We start from the raw sequence: 5743 nt of genomic DNA on the forward strand, positions 1-5743 counted from the left end.
GCTGTGGCTACACGTAGCTTACCACCACTGGTGTGAATGTGTATGAATGAATAATGGTTACTGTAAAGTGCTTTGGGTGTTGGGAAAAAGCGCTATATAAATGTAATCTATTATTATTATTATTATTGACATGCCCAACTCACAACAACTGACAGTACAGTGGGGCTATTTTTCTTTCATTTCCTTCACACTGTAAACCTGAATGTTTAAAGTAATTAAATAGATTGAGTACAGTATACTAAAAGTTTTTTTTTTAAAAAGGTTCTACTAACTTAATTATGTCACGTTCATGTAACATGTTATTTCATTTTGAGTAATTTAAACTAATTATTTTTGATTAAATTAAACTATTGGTAGCCTATAATAACAACTTAATAGAATTAAGTAATTAATGATAAAGTCCTCTATGTTTCAAATAAATACAATAACAACAATAACATCTTAAATGCATTAGACATTAGTGGAAGGTGTTTTTATTTTAATCTTTGTCTTATCGGTTTAATGTAGCCTTTATTTTATTTTTACTTTTTTTTATTCTGAGTTAATCTGTGATTCAGCCTCCGAAGCAGCAGGTGGCGCTAATGCACATTTACACTGATTGCTACCGCTCTGGAAAACAACAGAAGAGGACGGTTTGAACGGAACAGCAGTTAGCAGCAACAACAAACAGCACGGAGGAGCAGTGGACTGCAGCCAGCATCACCGGACTTACTGTAAGTTTTGAATGTTAATGTTAACATACTAACATTTATTTTGAGTGCTGTCCGGCGGGTCTGTGTTATTTATGTGCTTTTTTGCCGCTCTCCCGGAAGGAAACGTTGTGCTAGCAGGGCTAAGGGGCTAACGGCTGCAGCAGAGCTAACTGTCTGCAGTCAGAGCTTTCCAACCGTTTTCTTGTCAGAAGTTTTTCTGGTTGCATCAACCCTCTGGGGTCGACGCACACGCCGACGTGTTTGCGCAAAGGTCTCACATGTTTTTGTTTATTTCGGTCATTTTACGCCGTAGAAAGCAGTTCAACTATCCGTGTGATCGGGAGACTTTCCCCTTTCAAATGCTACGTTGTTAACAGAGTGCCACTAAGTTAGTAGAGCACAGGGCAGGCACACTGCCTGTGTGTCTTGACTGTGTGTCTCATGTATCTTCTATAGACGCTCGTTTTAAATTCTGTATGAACACTGAGACACAGAGATTGCTGTTAACAGACCACAAATTAACTGCCTGCGTCCGTTTTAAAACAAACAACTCTGCTTCAGCATGCCAGCTGGTTTTCATGACAAAGATGAATAAATCAGAGTTCAGAGGATGATATGACATTAACTGTGTGTGCAATAATTTCAGATAACAGATATGTTTGAGGCAGAAGAAGTCCAGACTGAGAAGAACCTGCCCTGGCCTCACTAGAAAGATGATGGAGACTGTTTCCCCGGCGCCAACAGACAGTGATGTCCTTCCCACCAGTGAAGTGAGCTCATGGACCTCAGGCCTGCTCTCCAAATAGAGTTTGAGGTAATATGGATCAGCTCTCTCTTTAAAGTGGAAATTGTAATTCTTACCCATTTGTCAGCTATTTGCTGCTTTACAAATGTGCGAACTGTTTAAGTGTTGTTGCTGACTTGTCCTTGTGCTGTTATTTCAATGTGTTTGTATGCAGAGCTCCAGCGGAGTACGAATCAGAACCACATTCTGAGCTAGACTGCCATGTTCGTCGACTGATGACCTTATTCAGACAGAAGGCAGCAAAAACTGGGAAGGCAGCAGATGCTCTGGCTTTTAAACATCCATGATGAACAGGTAAATAGATTACACATTTCATAGGTTGAACCAGAAAACATTGGACAGGTTCAGTGATTCAAAGGAGCTTTTTGAATTTTGCAATTAGTCCACTTTGTTTGATATTGATATTGTGACAGTGAAACATTAAATTGAAACGAAAGACACTGAGTGTTGCTGGCACTTTCAGATGGAGCTTTCTCAGTACTGTAACTTTTGTCAGAATTTTGCTTTGTAAGTTATATGTTTGTAAACAACCCTCTACTGTAGGTTCCAAATGACCAAAATGCATTATCCTGACAGAAGGATGTCTGTGTTATGTGTTACAGGAAAAAGAAAACGCCCTCTCTCCTGCTCAGTCCTGATTGTGAGTCCGTCCAACTGCCTCCTAGCGGTAGGAGATGTGGCGGTAACCTCTCCTGTGGTGACGCCTGCGACTCCCCTGAAATATCATCAGGTCATCACACAGAGTTTGATTGAGAAGTGCAGGTGTGAGTAGGGGTCTATATGCTTTGAGTGTGCTGTGCAAAGCACAGATTTTGTACGTGTATTGAGGGGCACATTGGTCAGATGTTTGGACCTGTCTTAACTGGCATGCTCTGCTATTTTCATATTGCAGTTCCATAAATACTGTCAGCCAAAATGTTGAGAAAAATTAAGCTGTTTCCCTTTTATGCAGTCCTCTGGGAACTTTTGCTGTTTAAATAATAAAAAAAAAGGTTAAATGCAAGACTAGTTTTTATTTTGTCTGTCTTATTAGTAGTAGTTAATGTCTTGAATCTAGTAGGTGAATGTCTTGAATCTAGAACAGTATTACTTTTGTAGAGCTTACAATAAGCTAAATACACTTGAGATGATGACAGGATGGTAAATTACGGCTTATTATTGCAAAAGAGCATTGCCTAATATGAGTCAGGAATGCTAACTTCAAGACATTTTGTCTCAAAATGTCAGTTTCTAATCTTATTTCAAGTAGGTGGTGGACTTAAATCTAGAACAGAGTCACAATTATAGAACTAAAAATAAGTTAAATACACTTGAAACAAGCAGGATGACCCCCCAAAAAATGCTACTTTTGAGGGGAAAGTACTATTTTTGAGCATCACAAGCTTATTATGAGACACAAAACATCACAATACGAGTAAAATATAGCTAAAAATGAGTTTTCCCAGCTAATTTCAAGATCACTCTTATCTTATAAGGCTTAAATATAATGTCTTATTTCAAGAAATCTTACCAAGAGAATTTTCACTTGTTCCATTGGCAGATTTTTTTGCTTATTACAAGCAAAAATATCTTGTTTTAATTTTTTTTTGCTTATTTTTGGAGAGGCCGTTTTTCCAGTGTGTAGGTACATCTAGGCTGGATGCTACAGCTGGATCTGGACTCGCTACTGCATGTGAGCAAATGTATTTCCACCACCACTTACCACACACATAATCATCTGAATTAGCTTGCTGAAGAGGATTAAGACCTGAAATAGCCAAAGGCCAAAGAATATGAGAGAAGGAAACAAAGAACCTCACACAATATTTTTCCACTGGTTAAACTCCATTAAACATAATGAATACACAGGAATGAAGCCAAACTATCTATACTCCATCCCCTTACACACAAATCATCTGCTTTAGTCAGCATTAAAAAGGACATAATTCCTGATTCAATCTGATTGTATTCCATAAAACTGTTTTATGTTCAGACAGATGTGGTGAGACTAACAACTGAGTGCAATGGTGTGGACAAAACCACAAAGACCTCAACACTCAACACTTCTTACAACATGGCAAGGTAATCTACACTGAACAAAAATATAAACACAACACCTCTGTTTTTGCTCCCATTTTTCATGAGCTGTATTCAAAGATCTAAAATGTTTTCTATGTACACAGAAACCTATTTCTCTCAAATATTGTTCACAAATCTGTCTAAATCTGTTAGTGAGCACTTCTCCTTTAATCCATCTACCTCACAGGTGTGGCATATCAAGATGCTGATTAGACAGCATGATTATTGCAGGTGTGCATTAGGCTGGCCACTCTTATGGTGCGTTCCAGGCAGGCTTTTTAACCCGTAAGTCACGACTTCAAGTCACCAGTTACGAGTTTGTAGCGTTCCAGGCAAGTTACGAGTTACGAACTGGGAACTGGGAGTAGATCGATCTAGTACGAGTTCACAGGTGGGAAGTTACGAGTTTGACTGTACGTTCTAATTGGTAACCATAGGAACAGGTCGGAAAAATACGAGTTACGGGTTGCCTGGAACGCACCATAAGGCCGTTTATATGGACGCGGTTATTTTTAAAAACGGAGACATTAACCATCGTGCACCCTTCGTTTGGACGCAAACGGAGAATTCACAAACAATTCTTTCTAAAAACTCCAGCCAGAGTGAAGATTTTTTCCATGTAAACAGAGAAAAACAGAGTTTTGGGTAGCCGACGTCAGACCCTGACGTCTAACCGTAACCAAATACGGTTTAGATTAGTGAAGTATCTTTGCCGTGTACCGTAACCATTTTATATAACTTAATAAACTAAAATAAAATTTAATGCAGACTGATCGCTTCATTGTAAAACATTTATTTATTGATGTAATATGCTGATTTCTGTAGGCTACATACAGAGCCCCGAGGCAGCGCTGCTCTTCTGTCCAATACATGAAGCTTCACTTTTCATTCAAACAAACTAATGCTACTGCTGTAATTGTTAGATTTCATCAATGAGACCAACATTTATCTCCTAAAAATAATTTACGAGATCCTGAGGCCCATTGTTGTGCTATTCATCCACGACCATCACCTCATGTTGCAGCAAGATAATGCACGGTTCCATGCAAGGATCTGTACACGATTCCTGGAAGCTGAAAACATCCCAGTTCTTGCATGGCCAGCAGCATACTCACCGGACATGTCACCCCCATTGAGCATCTTTGGGATGCTCCGGATCGGCATATACAACAGCGTGTTCCAGTTCCTTCCTGCCAATATCCAGCAACTTTGCACAGCCATTGAAGAGAAGTGGACCAACACTCCACAAGCCACAATCAACAACCTGATCAACTCTATGCGAAGGAGATGTGTTGCACTGCATGAGGCAAATGGTCGCCCCAGATACCGACTGGTTTTCTGACCATCATGCTGTCTAATCAGCATCTTGATATGCCACACCTATAAGGTAGATGGATTATCTCGGCAAAGGAGAAGTGCTCACTTACAGAGATTTAGACAGATTTGTGAACAATATTTAAGAAAAAATGTTCTTTTGTGTACATTTTAGACCTTTAAGTTCAGCTCATGGAAAATGGAAGCAAAAACAAAAGCGTTGCGTTTACATTTTTGTTCAGTGTACTGTAGGTATAGAGAGAAACAGGAAACTGCGACAGACTATGATTTACAGATTGTTAACACAAATCTTGATGACAGACCCCTTTAAGAGAAGAGGGATGTAATGGATGTTTCCAGCAAGCTTATGTCACTGCTTTCAGTTTGAGAGGATGACGGTATTCATGTGAAATGTATGAGGATACTTTTTGTGTGAAGGATCAGACTGGACTGAATTGTATTTCTATGACATGCTAATTTCTCTGCAGCATCTAAAAGTGACACAAAAAAATACCACTCATGAATTCAGTATGTAAAATTAATCCTGTGTATTGTGTTCAAAAGAGCACAGTGCTGTCATCTGATTTCTCAAACTGCCTTCACAATGTCGTCAGGATCAAATCAGACCAGGATGTGACTTTAAACTGAAAAAGTAGAGCAGCAGTGTTCAGATGGATCTTTATAGTAAAGTTGCCTTCAATTTACCATTGCTGTGGCCCATTCAGGATAACATGGGGTTGTTTAAACAAGGATGGAGATGTCAGGCTGCATTAGCATCCAGACATACTCTGCACCCAAAGGATTCAGCGGTGCCGGGAAAATTCAGTCATTAAATTTGCAGCTGTTCTGCAGAGCCCCACCGTCTGCTTACGGG

At 39.4% G+C, this 5743-nt stretch overlaps 1 long non-coding RNA gene across 1 annotated transcript; it reads left to right on the forward strand.

Moving 5' to 3' along the window:
• The first annotated feature begins 613 nt into the window (after window positions 1-613).
• LOC146985798 (uncharacterized) lies at window positions 614-1796 on the forward strand. Its single transcript, XR_015036068.1, has 3 exons — window positions 614-713; window positions 1339-1506; window positions 1652-1796. It is a non-coding gene; the product is annotated as an uncharacterized LOC146985798 (long non-coding RNA).
• Window positions 1797-5743: the final 3947 nt, after the last annotated feature.

Source organism: Trachurus japonicus, chromosome 6 (genome assembly GCF_045865225.1).
Source record: "Trachurus japonicus isolate A0001 chromosome 6, Traja_1.0".
Taxonomy (NCBI): domain Eukaryota; kingdom Metazoa; phylum Chordata; class Actinopteri; order Carangiformes; family Carangidae; genus Trachurus; species Trachurus japonicus.